At 36.4% G+C, this 25,145-nt stretch overlaps 1 protein-coding gene and 1 pseudogene across 1 annotated transcript in view; both read left to right on the forward strand.

Moving 5' to 3' along the window:
* LOC138157377 (contactin-associated protein-like 2) overlaps window positions 1–25,145 on the forward strand; it is a 2,155,842-nt gene that overhangs the window by 441,292 nt on the left and 1,689,405 nt on the right. The window lies entirely within an intron of this gene.
* Window positions 10,424–12,775, forward strand: LOC138157338 (ornithine decarboxylase-like; annotated as a pseudogene).

Consider the following 25,145-nt stretch of genomic DNA (forward strand, 5'->3'; position numbering starts at 1 on the left):
TGTGTGTGTGTGTGTGTGTGTGTGTGTGTGTGTGTGTGTGTGTGTGTGTGTGTGTGTGTATACACACATATATGCATATATATGTATATATATGTGTGTGTGTATATATATGTATGTACATGGCATTAGCTCCTTCCTGTTTCAGCCAATCTCTTCCTGTTACATCAGCACAAGGGTTCATACCTTCTGTTTCTTTAACAGAGGCTTGATTAATTATTAAGTGCTAAGTACCTCTCAACAATACAAAAGGAACTTTAAATTTCACTACTATAGTAGGTATGAACATTTTTATAGCCCTTTGAGCATGAAACCCAATTTTCTGTTTCCAAAGCTAGTGCTCTTTCTGTTCTACCAGACTATATTTACATCCTCTTGCTCAGAAGTTTCCCCCTTATAATACTCCCTCATACCCCCATCTTGATCCTGCCTATTCAACCCCCTATCTTAGCCTCGACATCCATGAGGCACTGGCAACTAATTCCCCTTCTCCCAACACACAGTCTTTACCACTGATATTCAGAACAAGAGAATATCAGTCTCCCACCCAGTCTCAGTACAGTCTTAATGTCATTCTCTCAGTATGTACCAGTGAGTAAATATTATTATTTTTATTTTAGTCATGATAAAACTGATCAGGAAGCAAAACAGACTTCTTAAAGTCTATAATGCTGATCTGTGTCACAGCTGTGTGTAAAATTTAAACCTGTGGATTCCAGTTTTGTCCTCCAGCTACAAACTTTTCTTTCTGTGTTTTCTTCCTCAAATATTTCTTTACCTATTCACATTTTAGGCAGTGAATACTCCTCTCCCCTTTGCAAATGAGTAGTTACTATAAAATCATTTATATTGATTTAAGATTCTTGCTGTATGTGAAGTTACAGCTGAGTTTGAGAGGCTGTATGTGAAATTATTGTATTATATAGGTGAATCACTGCAAATATGCACAGAATCATGGAACTCAGTCATAAAAATAAAAATGCCTGGTACTTATCATAAAACTATGTAGGGCATTTCATAAAGAAGATGACAAGAATTTGGAGTCTGGTATTATGTGTGGATATTCCATTAAAATTATAATTGAACCTAAGTAACTTTAAATGCCTAAATTTGAATACTACCCATAGGTTCCATTGATTGAATCTCCTAACAAAGATATGTGTTTAAAAGTCTTGGACTTTTTGGGGCGGCCAGGTAGCACAGCAAGTAAGAGTACCGGCTCCAGTGTTGAGAAGATCTGGAGATCGAATCCTGGGCTCAGATACTTAGCACCCACCCAGAAACACCTGGCCGTGTAACCTTGAGCAAGTTACTTAACCCCAATTGCTTAAAAAAAAAAATAAAAAAAAAAGTCTTGGACTTTTTACTTTAATTCCTTCACAGGCAAATACTAAATTTTATATTACTGAACTCCTAAATGATTCTGGTACCATTTATAAGGTAACAGTTGGTTAACAAAAAACCAAAACAAGATGAATTTGTCCAACATATTTCTCCACTTTGAAGTGGATTTGTTACGTTTTCCTTTTATTTCTTTCCTGGATGCCATCATGTGAAGTGCATTTACCCTGGCTGGTTACATCAGAGATTGTTCCAAAGATAATCTGAATAGAATAGACTTGAATGTAATGCTTTTAGTCTTGAAGCAGCTGAGTAACTATTACAGCTAATTTTCTGACACTCAAAAAGGTGGATTAAAAATCAATTCCTTATTTTTTAATTCCCAGAATCTTTGATTATATGTAATTGACCAAAAAAAAGAACATAGAATATTTTAGAATCTCATGAAGAGGAGAAAAACAATCCACAAAATTGCTTCTTTCATGCATTTTTAACACCTGACTTACAGAAAGTGAGGTATAATGGGAAGGTTCTACAAATACCATTTTCTTACATCCATAATTTTAAGATACTGGACTTATTTATCATCATGTCCTACATTTCATTATTATTTTTGTTGTTGTTATCATCTTTAACATCAGCATTACTATTACTTTGCAAAGGCAGTGGATTCAAGGGATAACTTATGGTCATCTCTTTGAAGGAATCTTTTTGACTATAGTAGAAAAAATGTGGGTCTTGGAATCATGAGTTTGAATGCTGGCTTTGACTGTCATTATCCATATAAACACTGGAAATGTCACTTAAACTGAGTGTCAGTTTTTTTCTTTTAGACATTGGGGATAAGATTTTTTTTATTTCCTATATCTTATAGATGTTTAAAAAATCAGAAAATCATTTTAAAATGTGAGTTATCATTTTAAGATTGAAGTTAATTCCGAAATCAAAGAAGACACATGTCATTCTAAAATAGTACTTCACAGATTATTCCATGAGTTTTACATACATGGCTGAGGTAAAAGATTGAGTGTTGATCTTGGAGTCATGACTTAATATCCCACCTCAGACAAATATATGTTTGGTCCTGGGCAAATCACTTAAATTTTCTCAGCCTCAATTTCTTCATCTGTAAACAGAGGAATACTCACAGCACCTACTTCTCAGGGTTGTTGTGAACACCAAAAGAGATAACATATGTGAAGAACTTTGCAAACTTTGATGCTTTATGTAAATACTAGTAATTCACTATTGTGATGGCTATTTGCTCATTAAATATGATATTGCAAAGTAAGGAATTAAATTGAAGTTTTGTGTTTTCATTTTTTTGTAGCTTAAAGGCCTTCTCAGACTACAAATGTAGAGCAGTAGCACTATTTATACTATAATATAACAAAATGATCAGTTTGGTCAGTTTGACTCTTCAATAATGACTCATTTTTACAAAATATCAAGAAACTAGCAATATTTATAATTTGGCATATAAACAACATAAACAAATAAACAAACAAATAGATCAGCAAGTAAGTAAATGAATGAATGAATGAATGAATGAATGAATGAATGAATGTTTTACCTAATGGCATATTCTATCTTCTTCCATCCATTATTTTCCAGAGGTATTTCTTACCTTTACATCTTTTTTGATTTGCCTTTCCAATTGCTATCACTCTCTCTATTTCCATTTTCCCTACCACCTCCAGGTAGATCAAAGCCACATAAATTAGCCTTAGGCTTTTTAAAAGGCCCAAAATGGTGCTAGCTTTGTCAGGCATCTACAGTACTGCTTTTACAATACACAATTCTATTACAGATAAAATTTCACCTTTACCTTGAGGGAAGTGTGGAGAAAAAGGATACAGAAGGAGAATTTCACATTTTTATAAGATTCAGAGTATTCTAAGTAGGGAGAACAAAATAGCCAAGGAAATTGAAGTACAAGATGTTCAAAAATTACCAAATAGAGTAGTCTGACTTAAATGAAAGGTGCATAGAAAGGAGTAGCAAGGGTGATAAGACTGAGAAGGTAAATGTTGGCACGTGGTAGTCATTTTTTTAATGCTTTATTAACTTATGGTTTACATCATTCGTTTCCACCAGATTTTTGGTTACAAATTTTCTCCCCGTTTTTCCCCTACCCACTGCCCCCAAATAGCAGTCCCACAGGATATCCCCTCCTCCAATCTGCTCTCTCCCATATTTTCTCCCATACCCCTTTCTAATTTTCCAGTGGATCTCTATGCCTCAGTGGCTGAAAATCTTATTTCCCAATTACATATAAGATGGTATTAATAACAATATATATATATATATATACATACACACATATATTTACATGTATATATATATTTGAATATTTGATTTTAAAACTTTCAATTCCAGATTCATTCCCTTCCTTCCTTGTCACCCACCCTTACTGGGAAGATATGCAGTTCTGTATAGGTTGTACATGTGTGGCAAATGCAAAACAATAACACAGTAGATATATTGTAAAAGACTGACTATATTTCCCTCCCTCCTATCCCACCTCCCACTTGTTCTATTCTATACTTTGATTCCGTCTATTTTCAAAAGTGAGTGCTTCCAACTTCCCTTCCCCCCAGCCTACCCTCCCTTCTATCATCCCCCTTCTCATCCCCTTCCCCGCCATTCTCCTGGAGGGTGAGATACCCTATTTAGTGTGTATTTCAATTCCTCCTCAAGCCAAATTCAATGGGAATAATTGGTTGACCAATTCCCTTTTGCCTTCCTATTCTTCCTCTCCATTGTAACCATTTTCCCTTGCCTCTTCTGTATGAGATATTTTACCCCAATCTGTCTCTCCCCATCTCCTCTCATTGTATTCCTCTCACCTCTTAATTTCACCTTTTAAGTATCATTCCTTCCTGTTAAATTGGTCCTGCGCCCTCTATCTATGTATACCTGCAAACATATGTACACATTCACATATGTATTCATATGCCCATAAACCCTCATATATAGACAAATATATATATATATTTCTAATCCCTTTAACTACTGAGAAAAGTTTCATTAGTTACAATAATTGTTTTTCCACGTAGGAATGTTAATAGTTCAACTTTGATAAGTTCCTTATGATTCCTTTTCCCTGTTTACCTTCTCATGCTTCTCTTGCTTCTTGTACCTGAATGTCAATTTTTCTATTCAACTCTTTTTTTTTCAGCAAGAATGCTTGAAAGTCCTTTATTCCACTGAATGACCCTTTTTCCCCTGAAACATGATACTCAGTTTTGCTGGGTAGGTGACTCTTGGTTTTAATCCCAGCTCCTTTGCCCTCCAGAATATCATATTCCAAGCCCTTCGATCCCTCAGTGTAGAAGCTGCCAGATCCTGGGTTATCCTGATTGTGTTTCCACAATATTCATATTGTTTCTTCCTGGCTGCTTGTAATATTTTCTTTTTAATCTGGGAATTCTGGAAACTGGCTATATTATTCCTAGGAGTTTTCTTTTTGGGATCTTTTTCAGGAGGTGATTGGTGGATTCTTTCAACCTCTATTTTGCCCTCTTGTACTAAAACATCAGGGCAGTTTTCTTTGAGAACTTCCTGGAGGATGATTTCTAGGTTCTTTTTTTGGTCATGGCTTTCAGGCAGTCCAATAATTTTTAAATTATCTCTCCTAGATCTATTTTCCAGGTCAGCGGTTTTTCCCATGAGATATTTCACATTGCCTTCTATTCTTTCATTTCTTTAACAGCATCTTGATTTCTCATAAAGTCATTAGCTTCCATTTGCTCCAATGTAATTCTGAAGCAATGATTCTCCTCATTGAGTTTTTTAGATTCTTTTTCCATCTGGTAAATTCAGCTTTTTAAGGCATTCTTCTCCTCATTCCCTTTTTGGGCCTCCTTTGCCATTTGAGTCAGTCTGTTTTTTAAGGTATTATTTTCCTCAGTCAGGCTGTTGACTCTCATTTCATAATTTTCTTGCATTGTTCTCATTTCTCTTCCTAATTTTTCCTCCACTTCTCTTATTTGGTTTTCAAAATCTTTCTTAAGATCCTCTATGGCCTGTAACCAGCTTGCATTTTCCTTTGAAGCTTTTGGTGCAGGAGTTCTGACTTCACTATTTTCCTCCTGTCCCATGCTTTGCTCCTTTTTGTCCCCAAAATAAGAGTGTATTGTTGGAATCTTCTGTCTGCTTTGTTTCCTTTGCCTGCTGATTTTGCCACTCAATTACTTGACTTTTGGGCTTTTTGGCACAGTAGGACTCTGCCACCAGACAGGGGAGGTTTTGTCCCAAATACTGGGGTTTTCTCAGCTGCTGGAGGTATTAGATGGGTGCCCTCTCTGAGGTCTCCACATACTCTGGCAAGCTGGACACACCCTAGAACCTCCACCCTAGACTGCAATCCAGATCCAAGAAGGTTAAAGCAAGAGCGATTACCCCTGAGACTGGTGCTTGGTCCCCCTACACTCTGCAAGCCAAGAGCTGAAGCCACCATGTGGTGCTGGTTGGCTGTGCTGGTCTCAGCGGCTTTTCGCCCTGGGGATAAAAGCCATGCACTCCCACTTACTGGGTCCTAAAGTCCAGACTCTACTCAGCTATCACTTTGTGCTTTGTGTCTATGTGTTGATAAATCTGGAAATGGCCACAGCTGCTGCTGATCTGGAGTCCCTCTGGCCGGTGGCTGGTCAGGCCTGCCCTGGGGCTAAAGCCTCAGGGTGGGGCTGGGCTTGGCTCCCATAGCACTGTGCTGTCTGATTCCTGCTGGCCTGCCAGGCTGTCCTCAGCGGGAGGTTAGCTTCTCTGTCTCATTTTGTGGGTTCTGCAGCTCCAAAGTTTGTTTAGAGTCCCCTTTTTACATGGATTGGGGAGGGTGGAAGCAGGAGCTGCGGGAAGGTCGTGCTTCTATTCTGCCATCTTGGCTCCCTCGTGGTAGTCTTAAAAGACCAAGTTAAAGGACTTTGGCTTTAATCACACAATAACAGGAATAGTCTAACATTTGTGTAATGCTTTTTAAGTTTTTTGAAACATTATATATGTATATACATACATATATATACATATATAATGTAGTATAATATAATGTAATATAATATAATATAATATAATCTCACCTGATCCCTGTAGGCCAATGATTATCATCAATCAGAAGACTTTCACTAGATAGTGATCAAAACTACATGTTGTTTATCACCAACATAATTCTTTTTCCTCTGAAGTTTGACAAATAGAAGTCGCATATGTTGTCCTATGTACAATTTCAAATGTAGCATGAGAAAGAGATAATCACTAGACTTAAATACCTGGGAGTTATCCTTACACAGAAAACAATAAATTCCTGGAAGTAGATCATATCTCTGAGAAAGAGTGTTGTAAAAAAAAAAAACAACAAAGTAATTATAATGCTGAAGACTCATTCTTAGGTTAAATCTCCATTTGCATAAAAGGAGTTAGTTAAAAAAATGCAAGAGGAGTACAAGTGATGGGAAAATCATTAGGGAAGTTGAAGGAAGAAAAATTTTCCAAAAGGAGTTTTGTTGTTTTTACACATCTTGTTATATTAGGCAGGAAGTCATTGTGGCTTGTGCTTCAAAGAGATCAAGAATAATAAAGATTCCAAACAAGTTATTACATTTGATAATTTGAAGGCCAATAGTGAACTGCAGGAATATAGTTTCACTGTAGCAGAAAAGCGTGAGGTTAAATAGATAAAGTAGTGATTAGGTGATGATGAGTATCTAAATCTTGGCTTATTTTTAATCTGTTTTAGAAGCAAGAGAGGAGAACTAGGTGGAAAAATTATTTTAACCTGTTTTCTGTGCTTTGAATTTTGTCTCTGTTCTTCAAGCTCCCTTGAACTAAGCAGTTGTAGATGTCCAGTATAATTCTTCTCACTTAGATAGGAACAAGGGGGATCTGGTAAGAAGAAAGTTACAGCAATGCGTTATTTCTCTAAATGTAGTTTCAGGGAATTGCAAGGGGGAAAAAAATCTCATCATTATATAATTCTAAAAAACCTGTTGCTTTTGTTTTGTTAGGTTCCACACTTGCAAATATGTTTGCAAGTTTCTTCTCCAATCCCCAGAAAAAGAATGGCATAAAGCTTTTTGGCAGAGAGTTGGTAATGATACAGAAAATGTGAAAAAAAAAAATAACAGGAAGGACCACTTTCAGTAAGGAGACCCAATTTAAGTTTAGTGAAGCCAGTTCATGAAATATCAGGTAAGAGAGTTCTGGGAGCAGACAAAAAGAGACAGTGACAAAGTAAGATAAACTGAGATAGCAATCTAGTCACGCTATCTAGGTATTCTGTAGGACATTTTAAGACAATATCATTTCTATTTTTCCCTCTCTTGATCATGGGCTAATATTTGACAATGTGTTATTACTCTGTCATTCCTGGATTTTGTTACTTCACTATGTTTTCTTAACATTTTATTCTATCCAATTGTCACTTTATTTTGTTCTATGACATTTGAATTTATTATGGTCCTTTCATAGAAAAAAAAAGCCCCAATTAATATCCTCGCGATAGTCATATTCTAAGAAACTTGAATTGATATTCTTCCTTTAGGATCTCAGGGTTCAAATTGTTACTCAGACTTTATTTCCATGAAGCCACTTAGAGATTCTACTGTGGTTCCATTATTCATTGTTGTCTCCTCTGTATCGTTTCTCTGATTCTGTGTGTGTATCTGTCTGTCTCTGTCTCTCTTTTTCTCTCTCCATCTTTTTATTATTTTTTTTTAAATTTTTTTGTTTACTTTTAGTTTACAACAATTAAAATTCCACAATCCCTTTTTTTTTCAAATTTTCTCCCCCTCCATCTTCTCCCCCCTCTCTTCTACCACCACCATGGTGGCATGCAATCAAATATAGGATCTACAAATACCTTCACATTAAACATTAGTCAGGTTGTAAAGAGAATTATAACCAATGGAGTAAACAATGAGAAAAAGGAAACAGAATGAGAGAGAGAGAGAGAGAGAGAGAGAGAGAGAGAGAGAGAGAGAGAGCAACTAGTTTGCTTCAGTCTGCTTCAGACTCTGTACATATTTCTCTGGATGTGGATACCTCTTTCCATCATGAGTCTTTTGGAGTTGTCTTATGATCTTGCTTTGCTGACAGGAGACCAGTATATCAAAATCAATCATCACGCATATGTTGTGTCTGTAATTGTGTACATATTTATCTTTGTTCTGATCTTCTCACTCAGTGTCAGCTTATATGTCTCTCCAGATTATTATGAAGTCCATCTTCTCCTCATTTCTTATAGCACAATAGTATTCCATTGCATACATATACCACAACTTTTTTAGCCATTCTGCAACTGATGAGCATTCCCTTGATTTTCAATTCTTTGCCACCACAAAAAGAGCTGCCATAAATATTTTGTACATATGGGTCCTTTTACCCACTTCTATGATATTGCTGTGGTACAGCTGTAGAAGTGATATTTCTGGGTCAAAGAGTATTCACTTATTTATAGCCCTTTGGGCATATTTCCAGAATGTTCTCCAGATTAGCTTAATCAATTCACAACTCCACCAACAATGCATTGGTGTTCCAATTTTCCCAAATCCTCTCCAGTATTTATCATTTTCCTGTTTTGTTATCTTAGTCAATATGCCTGGTGAGATGTGGTACCTCAGAGTTGTTTTGATTTGCATTTTTATAATCAATAGTGATTTAGAGCATCTTTTCACATGCTTATAGATATCTTTAATGTCTTCCTCTGAAAACTGCCTGTTCATATCCTTTGACCATTTATCAATTTGTAATGACTTGTTATAGATTTGTTTCAATTTTCTTTATATTTTAGAAATGAAGCCTTTATCAGAAACACTGGTTGTAAAAATTCTTTCCCAATATTCCATGTCCTTCTTAATTTTGTTCACATTGGCTTCATTTGTACAGGAACTTTTAAATTAAATGTAATAACAATTATACATTTTGCATTTCATGATGCTCCCTAACTCTTGTTTGGTTATAAAATCCACTCTTCTCCACAAATCTGATAGGTAAACTATTCATGGTTCTCCCAGATTGCTTACAGTATCAGACTTTCTACATAGATCATGCACCCATTTTGACTTGATGTTGGTATATGGTATAAGATAATGGTCTATGCCCATTTTCTACCATAGTGTAATCCAGTTTTCCCAGCAGTTTTTGTCAAAAAGTGAGTACTTCAAAAACTGGGGTCTTTGGGTTTATCAAACAGTAGATTGCTATAGTCACTGACAGCTGTGTCTTGTGGAACTAATCTATTCCACTGATCCACTATTCTATTCCACAGCCAATAGCAATTAGTTTTGATGACTGCTTCTATATAATACATATTAAAATCTGGTATGGGTCAGACCCCTTCAGTCTCCACCACCGGTAGCTCCTCTGCCACCAGCTCTCATGCCACCTCGGGCCAGCGGCTGGGCGTGGCTCCTCCGGCTTGGCAGGAGGCAGCTGAAAGGGGGTGGAGGTTGGGGGGAAGGCAATGCAGCTGGTAAATTCCATTCATCTGGAGCATCTCCATGGGGTCTGCCCACTCCATTCATGTCCTTTAAGAGAATGTCCAGTGCAACAGCTGCACCAAAGGCACAATCATAGCCTTGAATTTAACAAAATTTTGTCTTCCTGGAGAACCACCATTGGTGTAGAGCTGGAAATAGCCTGTCTTTAAATTCCATCTCTTAGTTTTCAGTTTTGTTGCACTTTAGAATAACATCAAGAAACCATAAACAACTTTAGCAATGATGAATTTAACTTCAGTTTCCTTGATGAAGGCTTTACTGCTAAGGATATTCTGGACCAGAAAATTAATGAAGTTTCTTCTTCTGATGATAAAGATGCCTTCTATGTTGCTGACCTTGGTGACATCCTAAAGAAACATCTGAGATGGTACAAAGCTCTTCCTAGAGTAACTCCTTTTTATGCTGTTAAATGTAATGACAGCAGAGCTGTAGTGAAGACACTTGCTGCTTTAGGAGCAGGATTTGATTGTGCCAGCAAGACTGAAATACAATTGGTACACAGTCCTGGGGTGCCTCGAGAGAGGATAATTTATGCAAATCCATGCAAACAAGTGTCACAGATTAAGTATGCTGCCAACAATGGAGTACAAATGATGACTTCTGATAGTAAAGTAGAGCTAATGAAAGTTTCCAGAGCTCATTCAAAGGCAAAACTGGTTTTGCAGATCACCACTGATGACTCCAAAGCTGTCTGTCATTTAAGTGTTAAATGTGGTGCCACTCTCAAAATTTGTAAGCTATTCCTTGAGAGAGCAAAGGAACTGAATATCGATGTTACTGGAGTCAGTTTCCATGTGGGAAGTGGTTGTACTGATCCAGAAACCTTCATCCAAGCAGTTTCTGATGCCCGATGTGTCTTTGACATGGGGCTGGAGTTTGGTTTCAACATTTATCTTCTTGATATTGGTGGTGGCTTCCCTGGTTCGGAATATATAAAGCTTAAGTTTGAAGAGATCTCAAGTGTAATCAATCCAGCATTGGGCAAGTATTTTCCACCTGACTGGAGTGAGAATCATAGCTGAACCCGGCAGATACTATGTTGCATCAGCTTTCATGCATGCAGTTAACAACACTGCCAAAAAACTTGTATTGAAGGAACAGACAGGTTCTGATGATGAAGATGATGCAAATGACCAAATCTTTATGTACTATGTGAATGATGGAGTATATGAATAATTTAATTGCATCCTGTTTGATCATACTCATGTTAAACCTATTCTACAAAAGAGACCCAAACCAGATGAGAAGTATTACTCTTGTAGCATATGGGGACCAACATATGATGGCCTTGAACAAATTGTGGAATGCTGTGATTTACCAGAAATGCATGTGGGAGATTGGATGCTGTTTGAAAATTGCGTGCTTATACTTTTTCTGCTGCATCTACTTTCTTTTTATTTTTTCTTTTTATTTTTTGGACCCTTTCTTGTTAAGGACCATGGGGTAGGATCCAGGAGGCTGAATGTTCTTTTCTCAAGGGGGTTTGGAGGGGATTCAGGGGTTATGATAATCCATCTTGGGGACAGCAGGCATGGGGGAAGAAGGACCTGGTCAAAGTCTGTTCAGGTTATATAGGTGCAGTCCAAAGATATCAGCCTGGACTGGAGCCAGGACTCCTTCCCTGTATCTGAAGAGTTACTTTAGGTTCTTGGTGTTAGGGGGGACTTGGAACAATCCAAGGTTCAGCCACTTTGAAGCTGGCATCATGGGGATTTCAGGAGATGGCTCAGAGCCTGGCTGGGCAGAGGCCACTGTCCCATAGGGCCTCTTGTCAATACCATCAAGCCTGAGTTCCTAGTGGAGGTGACCGGCTCCTGCCTCTGCTCCAGGGGTGATGGTCTCTTTCACTGGCCCTCCTCTTGTCCCAGGTTGGGCCCATTTCACAGATGATACACTCATATCAGCAGGCATATGGAAAGGGTCAGTCAGTGAAGAAGGCCCTTGTCAAAGGCCCTCAGGAAAGGAGGTTGCCCCAGGCTAGGTTCCATTCACTTCTCCTGGATGCTTACATTTACTTCTGTTTCCCTAGTGAAATTGGGGAGTGAGGCACAGTCTAGCATTATGTACTTTGAAACTGACATCATGGGGACATCAGGGGACAGTTCAGGTTCTAGCTGGGCAGCAGACATTGTCCTGAAGTGTCTGGTGCCAACAACACCAATTCTGATCTCTAGGTTGAGGTGATGGAGAGCTTTGCTTCTGGCCCATGGTCTGTGGCCTAGTCCACTCTCTCTCCTTTTGTCACAGTCTGGACCCATTCCAGACATAACACACTCCATGTTGGGGTGCTGCTGCTGCCCAGGAGCCTCCTACTCTGTCCACAGCCTTACTTGATTCGAGGGGGCGGCCCTCAGCTTAGTCCACGTCTACTATCAGAGGCCCAGTGGGGAGTCTGGAGGACGGTAGTTGGGCCAGCTGGCTGTGGCTCTGGCTCTGGACCAGGACTTCTGGGGAGGGGGGGCGAGGGGCCCTCTCCCCCCCCAAGCTGCTGCCTCAAGGAGAGCACACACAGGAATGCCCCTGAAGCTATGAAGGCACTGCCCCTTCTGCTGCTTCTACTTTCAATGGATTCCAGACACCAACTATCTATTATGTGATGTCTGGGCCAACATGGCAATGCTTGCAACAAATCAAGAACCAATGTTTTCTGGCATAAGTAGAGGATCAGGATATCAACACTTTGCCATTATCTTGTGCTTGGGAAAGTGGAATGAAACATCACTTGACAACTTGTACTTCAGCTAGTATTAATGTATAGATGCTATTTGTAACCATTAATTGCAAGCTTAGCTTGAATTAGAGCATTTTGGGGGACCATTAACTTAATTCCTGCTAGAGTTAAATGTTTTAAGAATAGGGTTGGCACAAATGCAGCAATATGGAAGACTTAAGAGATGGAGTCACACTTATCTGTGTTCCTAAGGAAACTATTTGAATACTTGTTTTATATGGATTTTTATTCACTTTTCAAATATGCTTCTAAAGATTGCCCTTCAGCTGCTAAGCAAGCATTTGTAGATTGTTCAGTGGAAGAATGGGATTGAGCTTAGTGTTGTGAACTGTTTTAAAATAAAAGGATATTGAAATAAAAAAAATCTGGTATGGCTAGACCATGCTCCCTAGCATTTCTTTTCATTAATTACCTTGATATTCAGGAACGTTTTGTTCTTCCAAATGAATTTTGCTACTACATTTTCTAGCTCTATAAAATAATTTTTAGTAAATTGATTGATATGGCACTAAATAGGTAATTTAATTTAGGTAAAATTGTCACATATTAATTCGAACTCGCCATGAACAGCTAATATTTGTCCAATTAGTTAATTCTGACTTTATTTGTGGGAAAAGTGTTTTGTAATTGTGTTCATATAATTCCTCAATTTGTTTTGGCAAGTAAAACCCCAAGTATTTTATAATGCATGCAGTAATTTCAAATGGAATTTCTTTTTCTATAGCTTAGTCTCTTCTTTGCCTAATTTGATTCCTTAAATTTCTTTTTCTTCTCTTGATGCTTCTGCCAACATTTCTTGTACCAAATTGAATAAGAGGGATGATAATGGACATCCCTTGTTTCACCCCCGATCTTATTGGAAATGCTTCCAGCTTATTCCCATTACATGTAATACTTGCTCATGGTTTTAGATAGATACTACTTATTATGTTAAGGAAGACTTCATTTATTCCTATACTTTCTAGTGTTTTTAATAGGAATGGGTGTTGTATTTTATTAAAAGCCTTTTCTGAATCTGTTGAGAAAATTATATGGTTTCTGCTAGTTTTGTTGTTGAAAGGATCAATTTTACTGATAGTTTTCTTAATACTGAATCATCCTTACAATCCTGGAATAAATCCTACCTGATCAAAGTGTATTATTATCTTGATAAGTTGCTGTAGTCTTTTTGCTAATATTTTATTTAAAATTTTTGCATCTATATTCATGAGGGATATTGGTCTATAATCTTTCTCTGTTTTGTCTCTTCCCAATTTAGGTATCAGTACTATATTTTTGTCATAAAAAGAATTTGGTAGGTCCTCTTCTCCAGTTTTCCAAAAATAGTTTGTAAAGTATTGGAATCAGTTGTTCTTTTAATGTTTGATAGAATTCACTAGGATAGCCATCTGGCCCTGGGGATTTTTTCCTAGGGAGTTAGTTCAATTTCTTTTTCTGAGATGGGGTCATTTAAATAATTTACTTCTTCAATTAATCTAGGCAACTTATATTTTTGCAAATGGTCATCCATTTCACTAAGATTGTCAAATTTATGTGCATACAATTGGGTGAAATAATTCCTAATTATTGTTTTAATTTCCTCTTCATTGGAGGTAAATTCACCCTTTTTCCTTTTTGATATTCATAATTTAGTTTTCTTCTTTATTTTTATCATGTTGACTAAAGGTCTATGAGTATTATTGGTTTTTTTTTTCATAAAACCAGATCTCAGTTTTATTTATTAATTCAATAGTTTGCTTGATTTCAATTTTATTAATCTCTCCTTTGATTTTCAGCATTTCTAATTTAATATTTAATTGGGGATTTTCGATTTGTTCTTTTTCTAGATTTTTTTTTCAGTTGCATGACCAATTTATTGACCTCCATTTTCCCTATTTTATTCATGTATCCATTCAGGTATACAAAACTTCTCCTAAGAACTGTTTTTGCTGCATCCCAGTAGTTTTGTTATGTTATCTCATTATTTTCATTCTCTTGAATAAAGTTACAGATTGTTTCTATAATTTCTTTTTTAACCCACTCATTCTTTAAGATTGAATTATTTAGTTCCCAATTACTTTTTAGTCTATCTTTCTATGGCCCTTTATTGTATATAATTTTAATTGCATTGTGATCTGAGGAAGATGCATTTAATATTTCTGCCTTTCTGCATTGAATTGCGAGGTTTTTGTGTCCTAGTACATGGTCAATTTTTGTGTATGTGCCATGTACTACTGAGAAGAAGGTATATTCCTTTCTATCCCCATTCAATTTTCTCCAGAAGTCTATCTTATCTACCCTTTCTAAAATTCTATTTGCCTCCATAACGTCTTTCTCATTTATTTTGAGGTCAGATGGGGAGATTGAGGTCCCCAACCAATATAGTTTTGCGATCTATTTATTCCTCTAATTCCCTTGACTTCTGCTCTAGAAAATTGTATGCTGTACTGCTTGGTGTATATATGTTAAGTGATGATGTTGCTGCATTCTCAATGTTGCCTTTTAGCAGGGTATATTTTCCTTCCTTATCTCTTTTAATTAGATCTATTTTTGCTTTTGTTTTATCTGAGATAAGTATTGTTACCCCTGCTTTTATTTTTTTTTACTTCAGCTGAAGCATAATATATTCTACTCCAGCCTTTTACCTTTATCCTGTGTGTGTCTCCTTGTTTCATTTGTGTTTCTTGTAGACAGCATATTGTAAGATTTTGATTTTTAATCCATTCTGCTATCCACCTCTGTTTTATGGGAGAGTTCATACCATTCACATTCACAGTTATGATTACTATCTGTGTCTTTCTCTCCATCCTATTCCCTCCCCTCTTTATGCTTTTATTTCTACCTTCTCCTCTCCCCTTCTTAAGATCTTTTCTTTTGATCACTGCCTCCCTCAGTATTACCTCTGTATGCACATTCTTCCCTTTACCTTTCCTTCCCCCTTACTACTATTTCTCTCGTTTCCAATCACCCCCTCTTTTTTCCCCTTTCCCCTCCTACAGCCAGTAGGCAAAAATACATTTTTATACTTAATGGAATATGTTATTCCCTCCTTAAACCCAAACTGATGAGAGTAAATTTCATACAATACTCCTCTTCCCTACTATAATAAGATTTTGTGTCTTTTCGTGTTAGAATCCTAAATTTGCCTGATTATGTTAATCCCTCCTTGAACCAAAACCAATGAGAGTAAAGTTCATATAATGTTCATCTCCCTCCCTTCTTTCCCTCTACTATAATATGTTTTTATGCCTATTTGTGTGACATAATTTACCCTTTTCTGCCTTCTCCTTTACTTTTCTCCCATTACAATCCATTTGTACCCCTTAATAAGGTTTTTTATCATCAGATTAGTTCATTTATTCCCACACCTTCTGTCTATATCTATAGCTCTATCTATCCCTTTTAAATGTCACAATAATTATATAAATCTCAATATTGATAGGTATCAGCTTCCCATATAGGGATGTAATCAGTTTGATCTTATTGAATCACAAATTATATGTGTGTGCAAATATGTGTGTTTGTGTGTGTTTCCTTGTTTACCTTTTTATGTTTATCTTGAGTCTCATATTTAGAGATCTGATTTAATTTAATTTAAATTGAGCTCTGACTTTTTCATCAGGGAAGTCAGGAAGTCCCTTAATTCACTGAACAGCCATCTCCTTGCCTGAAAGATTATTTTCAGTTTTTCTGGATAGTTGATCCTTAGTTGTAGCCCAAGCTCTTTAGCCTTACAAAATAGCATATCCAAATCCCTCTAACATTTTAATGTAGAAGCTTCTAGGTCCTGTGGGGTCCTGACTGTAGTTCCACAATATTTGAATTTTTTTCTTTCTGACTGCTTGCAGTATTTTATCCTTGACCTTATAATTCTGGAATTTGACTACTATATTTTTTGATGTTTTCAATTTGGGAACTCTTTCAGGAGGATTCTAGTGAATTCTTTTGATAACTATTTTACCCTCTAATTCTAGGACTTTGGGACAGTTTTCTTTGATAATCTCTTGGAGGATGTTGTCCAGGCTGTTTTTTTTTTCATCATGGCTTTCTGGTAGACCAATAATTCTTAGATTATCTCTCCTGGATCTGTTCTCCAGGTCAGTTGTTTTTCTAGTGAGATATTTTATATGTTCTCCTAATTTTTCAATGTTTATGTTCTGTTTGACTGTTTCCTGGTGTGTCATAGAATCAATAGCTTTGCCTTGATAATTCTAATTTTTAGTGAATTATGTTCCTAGGTTAGTTTTTGAAGTTCCTTTTCCATAAGCTCAGATATCATTTTTAGTAAGGTATTTTCTCCAGTTAGATTATGAACCTCCCATCAGAGTTCACAAATTTTACTTTTTTAAGGATCTTTTTTCTTCAGGTAGATTTTCCATTTTGGCCAATGTAATTTTAAAAGAATTGGTCAATTTATCTTCTACCTCTCTAATTTGGTCTTTCTTGAGCTCTTCCAAGAATGCTTTTAGGGCTTGAGATCAGTTCATATTTCCTCCTTTGGTCTCAGGTGTGTATATAAAGTTGATGGTGTCTCCGGAAAGTGATTCTTCTCATTCACAATAATAGCATTCATTTGTTGTTTGTTGTTTCTGGCCCATTGTGACTGCCTGTTTCCTTGCTTTTAAAGTGGATTTCTGCTGCTGGGGTACAGAATTCTCTGACCCATGCTTCTCAAGCTGAGAGCTAGGGGCCTGCTTATTGACTTTGTGTGCTGTAGTCTCTGGGTTTCTAGATTGAGGCCAAGGCCAGGACTCTCAGTGTTTCTCCTGAGTTACCCTGAGGCTCACAAAGTAAGATGTGGGGGAGGAGTGGTCTGGCCACTTTAGGTTTTGCCTCTGTGCCCCTGGGCTAGAGCTTGGGCAGGCTCAGCAGCTGGCAGCAGGCAGTGCTGGTGTCTGCTGATTTCCTTGATTGTGCTAAGGCACACCTGGGCTTCTGGTGTTAGCTCTTGCTGGCTCCACCCCCCTGGGCTTCAGGATCTCCCACTTGTCAGCTGAGATGGGAATTGTTGGGACACCTCCCACCCTTCACTTCAGACTCAGCACAGCTTCAGTCACACCCTTCCTGTAGGACTCCCAAGCCTGCCACTGCTTCTACTATTTCAGGATTTTACACTGGGGCAATAATCTCCAGGTTTTCAGGGTCAGGGAGGGAAATTAGAGAAGCTAGGGTTTACTTCACCATCTTGGCTCCCAGAAGTTCAATTGATGATTTTTAAACATCCAGTTTGTGGCCTGATAGCCCCAGGAGACTGCTGTCACTGCTGTGGGCCCTGTACTTTCTCCTACCCAGCCCTGACAGATCCTCAGTCCCACTGTGAGATGTCTTTGAGTCACCGTTGAGGTGGGTTAATATGCTGGCTGTGGCTCAGTCTCATTCTGTTCTGGTCCACACTGGTGCAGTCTGTAAACTCCATGCTTCCCCTGTGCAGTCCTTTCCCACACTGGGAATGTGCCACACTCCATCTCCCAATGGATTCTGTCACTCTGAAATCCATTCAGATTCTCTTTTTCAGAGGTTACCAATGGAATTCATGGAGCAGGTCAGATGAGTTCCTGCTTCTACTCTGTCATCTTAGCTTCTTAACTTGGTTTCTCTTTCTCTCTCCTCTTGTTGATGTTCTTGTTGTTCTATGTTATAACTGTCTTGACAGAAGTGTGGGCAGTTTTATCACTTTCCTTTCTTTTTCTCTTTAAACTCTATCAATCACATTTAGAAGACTGCAAGAAAACATACAATAACTAATCTTAATAGGTTTATGGTCAATTAATCAATAAACCAATAAATATTTATTAATCTCTTACAGTCTGTCAGAAACTATGCTGTTCAAGAGTCTAGAATTCCTAAAATTTAATAGTTCAGAAATTCAAGTTATATTATCAGAGACCATATTCTAATCTAAATCAATTTTCCACTTACCAAATATGCCCTTCTCCTTTGAAGTTTTTATATTCACTTCAGTAGCAGTGAAAAAAAAATACCACCTGTTTTCATATTACCAACCTGTTTCTTGAGCTCTAACTGTGTACTTCCAACTAGCTGTCATATATTTCCACCTGGATAACCTGCCATCTAATTCTTCCACCCTATCAACCATAAAGCCTCAAAATAATCTTTGACTCTTCTTTCCTTGCTGTCAAATATGCTATAATTCTCCAAGTTCTATTCATTCTTTTCAGTGGCTGTCAAATTCTTCATTTTCCTGTCATCTTCACTGCTTCTACTCTAGTTCAAGTGCCTAGCACCTTGAGATTACTATTTCTGGATTACTATGTTATCTTCCCAGCTTTTATTCTCTCTTTTCCATCCACTCTAATCCACTAATTATAGTGTTTCTAGGTTAAAAATTAACCTTTTATGGTTTGGATGGTTAGCCTGCAAGGGACAGAATACAAATAGCCAAAGTTGAAAATCATTATAATCAAGAGGATCCATTTGAACTTATTATGGCAAGAATATAAGATACTGAGGAAGTACTTCCTCCCCAACTCAAGAAGAACTGCTAGAAAAATTATGAAAAAGAATTTGGCAGTATTTAGATTTAAACCAATATCCTTTGCCATATACCATAATATGTTCATAATAATATTTGACCCAAATTAGGAAACAAGAAAATTGTGCTCTTTTTGTATGGTTTGTATGAATTAGAGCACATGAACCAACAAGGAAAAGAAGAGATAATAAAAATACAACCACAATTTAGATTATATTTTAAGTGCTTTTGCATAAAAAGATAATGAATGGCAATGTGACTTTATATTAACAATTATATTAACACCAAAGTATTGTGCAAATGAAAGGTAACAGTTTTATTTTCATCTGCATTTTTGTTCAGTTTTTGCCACAGTTCCCTAACTCCTATCAGCTCTTTAAAGTCTGGTTCAAACTTCTCCAAAGTCTTCTCCAAGTGATTCCTCCTCCTTCTAAATACATTTAGTAAATATGTTGTATGAAATTCATTTGATAAATAATGACATAATCTTGTATATCTTTGTATCCCCCACAATTTCTAGTACAAGGATATGTACATGAGAAGATCTGAAATATTTGGTATTATATACATGATGTACTTGTATAAAGTTATATAAATCATGACCTTTGTAGACTCCAGTTTCCTTATCTATACAGTGAAAAAATGTGGATGAAATAGATGATCTAAATCCCTTCCAACTCTAAGCCCTATGTTAATAATTCACATTTATCTGATTCTTATGAAGTTCATAAACTGCTTGCTTCAAAATGACCCTACACAGTAAGTGTAGCATGTATTATTAGTTCCATTTTATACATAAGAAAACTGAGGTCCTTAAAAATAAAGTAATTTCTTTAGCTTTCACAAACCTAGTAAATGAAAGATGTTTGAGAGAGTATGTGATGGAGTGGATAGGGGGCTAGGCCTGGACTAGCAAGATGTAAGTTCAAATTCAGTCTGAGACACCAGTTGTGTAACTGTCTTAATGTATGTGCAAGTAACATAAGTGCAAGTCACTTAACCTCTGTTTGCCTCAGTTTAGTCAGCTGTAAAATGATGAAAATAATAGCTAACATGCAGGGTTGGTTTAAGGATCAAACGATATAATATTTGTCAAATACTAAACACGTGCCTGACGTATGGTAGGTGCTGTATAAATGCTTATTTCCTTCCCCTTCTTTTTTTCTTAATCATAGGTCCCTAGAGTTTAGGATCACTGTGTTTTCCCCTGTTCCAAGATAACATTGTAGGGGCAGCTAGGTGGAGCAGTGAATAGAGCACTGGCCCTGGAGTCAGGAGGACCTGAGTCCAAATCCAGCCTCAGACCCTTAGCACAAAAACTAGCCATGTGAGTTTGGGCAAGTCACTTAACCCTAATTGCCCTACCTTCCCCCCTCCAAAAAGCAAAAAAAAAAAACAAAAGATAACATTGTGACAGCTGTAGGGTATTTTTCCTACTTATGCTCTGCAGAAATAGACCCTTTTTAAATTTCCTTTGAGTCTTTCTTAGTTTGCTGTTTAAAATGTCATCATTTTGTACAATTGAAATATTGCATGATGTTTCCATTGTTTTATGCACTATTAAAATTAAATTTCACTTTATATCCAAGAGCTCTTTTAACTATTTGGTATATTAACCAAAATGCATTTATTTTAAATACTTATACTGTATTCTGCTGCACTGAACTGAACTCTACTATGCTATGTATACTATATCCTACCCTACCCTATCCTTCTGTACTATATTAACCTATTCTATACTTTGCTTATTATGTTGCATTATACTATTATCTAGCAAGAAACAAGGTGCCATAGAAGACAGGACACTTGATTTGGAGTCAAGGAAACCTAGGAATCCTTCTGATATTCACAAACTATAACATACTGGGCAAGTCACTTACCCTCTATACTTCTCAGATATTGTTCTAGGATATATATTTGAAGTCAAAGAATGAATATCTTCTAGTTAGATATTCAGAACCCCAGTTAGGAACTCCTTTATATCAATTGATTGATGCTAAGGAAATCACAAATGCTTTGGATATGATTTCATATCTCTGCATTAGTCTTGACAATAATCTTTAAATGGAATACTTCTCTTTGAGCATGGAAGACATGTGTGTTAGTATTTTTATTAAATTCTTGCATCATAAACATGGTTACCCACTAGGTAGATTCAAGCTCACCAACTGATTCCATTTTTTTCCTTTTTTCTGCAGATTCAATGTTACAGTCGTTTCTGGAAATGATCCATGAAACTTGAAACTAAGTAAAATTTTTAGTTCCTTTACCCTTACCCTAGATTAGATTACTTACTTCATGCATAAAGTATTCTAATTATTTTACTTTTTATAACTTCCCAAGAACAGAATAAAACCAACACTTTTTTGATGGGAAGACTAGGGTTGTTTTTACCAATGATCATTAATGTTAAAGCCATCAATGAAATATTTAACTGGGTTTACTGAACAACTATGGAAATTGCTTTGCCCCCCCCCCCATGTGTTCTCATGTATATATAATGGTTCTTCTCATTTATTTTGTTTTTTGTATGCATTGTTTTTCTCATCTTAAGATGAAAGCTTTCTTTTTTTTAATAGTCAAATTTGATGTGATGGCAACGTTTGAAGAGACAGCTCTTAATTTTGAAATAAAATTCCCTACCAGCAACTCTAGCTGTTTGAATAAGTACATTTATATTTTAAATGGAGAGATGATTACACATCTGGGAATCTAAATAATTTAGTTTTAGAAGAGGTAGAAGAAAGAAGAGGCAAGTTGTGTAATTTAGACACAGGCCTTTGAATTCCCATGAGGTCAAATAACTTAAATACCCCTGCACTTGGATAGTGGCTATTTTTGAAGAAACTTATTTATTCTTAGCAATTCAGTCTTGTGTTGTAGATAGCAAGGGGAAATGTCATTATATTTATAGAAAAGAGACAGGTATCTGCACACAAGCCAACCAAAACTGATGTAAATCAGAATTATTTATCCAGAAAGCTTAATAATCTTATAGGAACAATAGGATCCCTGCTCTGTTTTATGTAAACTTCCTTATATCCTGAACCTTATTCTTACAAATTTTCTCCTTCATTTTGTTTAACCAAAATCTGTCCCATAAAAATGACTTATTTCCTGAAGGGGCCTTCTTCTTCTCTAATTGTTCCCCTTGAGAAGAAAAGCATGAAAAGGACCCACTTTCTCCTTGTTCCCCATGATGGTTCCTTCTGAATAAGCTTAAATTGCCCATTCATAGTATTGGCCTCATCATTCTGATCTGTCATTTAGGTAGTGTAATTTCCATATTACAGAATTCTGAAATCTATGATTCAAAAGATTCTTGGAGATCATCTGCTTCAACTGTCTCAGTTTACAGTTGAAGAAGCTGAGTTGTCGACAATTTAAATGATTTGACAAAGATCTCATGAGTAGAAAAAAAGTACACTCAGAAGCTATATGTGCAAATTATTTATTTTAAATACAACAATGCTAGCAATTTTATTGTTTTTTTTTTGTAAAATAAATCCTTTCCTAAACATTAGCAAAATGCAAATAAACTTCTATCCTATGGAATGGATTTAATAAGTGAGGTAATTCAAAGTAAGAATAAAAAATACATATGTCAATATTTTTAGCTTTTGTTCTGTTACAAGTCTCCCCTCTCCCCAACCCAAAAGTTGTCATAATTTTATCATTTTTAAGAGTTATAAAACTTTGGTGTTCCATGGGAAAATTGGGCTAATCAACCCTTGAATTTATTAGCAATTATAACATTTATTGGTTTTGAGTTGTTTTGGCTTAGGTAGCACTGTTGTGGAAGCATTGGTTCCTCCCCCCAGCTGCAATTACAGAGTTTGCTAAATATGCTGGGTGTGGGGCTGGGGAAGAAGGCACCTATATTTTACTCATACTCTCCCAGTAAGCATTATCTTTAATTAGCTGCTTTTTTATAGTATATCCTTTATAGGAACTATTAACTTTTGTTAATTCAGACAAGGCCTAAATTTATCTAATTTGTAGTTTTTCCATGATAATTCATTTTTGTTTATCTTACCTCATTCCAAGATAAAAATAGAAGAGTTAAATTGGGGAAATGCAAGGTCTCCTTTTTTTTGTTTTAAGGTCTCTTTCATTTAGCAATTGTCTATGTGAGTATGATCCTTGCCAGCAGTATTTTTCTTCTAGTGGAAGAATGGTGATAAGGATGGAAAGAAAGAAGTATTGGTAAATTATTGGGCAGCTAGGTGGCACAGTGGATAGAGAACTGGGTCTGGAGTCAGGAAGACTCCAGGAGTTCAAATCCAGCCTCAGACATTTATTCTTCTATGACATGGAGCAAGTCATCTCATCCTGTTTGCCTCAGTTTTCCCATCTGTAAAATGAGTTTGAGAAGGAAATGTCAAACCACTCCAGTGTCTCTGCCACAAAAATCCCCAGTGGAGTCATGAAGTTCAAACACAACTGAAATGACTGAAGAAGAATAGCAAAATTGGCCATAGATGAAACTGGCGTAAAGCTGTGATTCAGTCATTTATAAAGGGCTTAAACCTTCCAGATATGTTGTTGTTGTTGTGGTTGTTGTTGTTTTGTGAGTCCTTCTCTGACAAAAGCAGAATAACTGATAAACTCTTTACTCAATGATAACTTCATTCTTCATAAGTTAGAGGGATCATTGGGGTACTTGTCATTCCAGACCTGATTCTGACCAGTGAGGAAGAACAGGTTACCAATTGACAAATGATAGGAACACTAGGTGGAAGCAAATTAATCCTAAGTTATGAGAGGGAAAACACCTTCAATTTGGGAATCATATGTTTCAGTGTTTAGATAAAGATTTGTAGAATCTTGTTGCCTCAAATCTTAAAGAAGTTGTGAAAGAGTAAAAGAGAGATAGGAAGCTCTCCAGGATGAAATATCTATCTCATAGTCACATTTTTTTTTCCTATAAGGAAGAATAAAAGAACTTCTCTAAAGAAATTAGGGTCTGAAATAGATACACAGCAAACTCATCAGCTAACTAAGTCTTTAACAAGACAAGTGTAGAAGCAAGAATAGGTAATAGAACATGAATGAGAAAGTGTGGCTGAATTCTGCAAGCATGATGTCAAAAAGAGTAAAGCTCCAAGTGAACAAAATGTGATAAGCACTGCTAAACACAAGAATAATCAGCTTTTTCAGCTCCATTCAGGGCAAGAAGAATACTAGAGAAGTATGATTATTACTCACAGCCTATGAGATGGTAACAGATGTTTGAAAGAAGAAAACAGTGTTTAATTCTAATTTATTTACCTCTTCTCTACTAAGGGTAATAAGCCTCAAAATGGACTAGGTAGAAGCATAACATGGTGTCCTGGGACCTGAGTCAAATTTAGTTGAGAGGCGTGTGTGTGTGTGTGTGTGTGTGTGTGTGTGTGTGTGTGTGTGTGAAGTGCAAATTGTAAAGAAGGCAGTTCCCGCAGATCCTTAGAGAGATAAATTCCAGAATATTCAGTGGGTAGAGAGCATGCCACAAACCCTGATTTTGAATACCTGGGAAAAAGACTCAACTTCACACCTTACTCTAGAAATGGCAAAAAAAAAAAAAAATAACAGAAAGTTGAAATCTAAGATATGCAAGATGATAGAGCACCTAGTTACTTTTAAAGAATTCCATTCACTAGGCTTAGAAGAATTAAATATCATAATTCTAAAAGGATTCAGGAATATGATATTTGAGACATTGTGAATGATCTTTGAAAAATTGTGAATGAAGAATATAACAAAATGAAATTTTACTTTTCAGTAAAGGGGACATTTGGTCTTTTTTCATTATAAACTAATGAAATTGATTTGAGTTCCTAAGTAAAATTCTAGAATGCACTTTTAAAGAAATGGATTGTGACCTTTTAGAAAGTCAAGGATTGGTTAATGGGAAAAGATTGAATATAACAATCAACAATAGCAGGTGATGGGAAATTTACTTCACTCACCTCCCTTTTCTTTTCTTTGAAATATTGTTGACCTAGACTAGTAGATCAAGGAAATGTCATAGTAAAAGTAATACTGATTTTTGCAAAGCATTTGGGAAAAATTCTCATACATTCTTTGCAGACGGTATGTGGACATGGACAATAAACTAGAAACTACT

Source organism: Petaurus breviceps, unplaced genomic scaffold (assembly GCF_028583685.1).
Source record: "Petaurus breviceps papuanus isolate PSGF00001 unplaced genomic scaffold, PetGlider_PUasm1.0 112, whole genome shotgun sequence".
Taxonomy (NCBI): domain Eukaryota; kingdom Metazoa; phylum Chordata; class Mammalia; order Diprotodontia; family Petauridae; genus Petaurus; species Petaurus breviceps.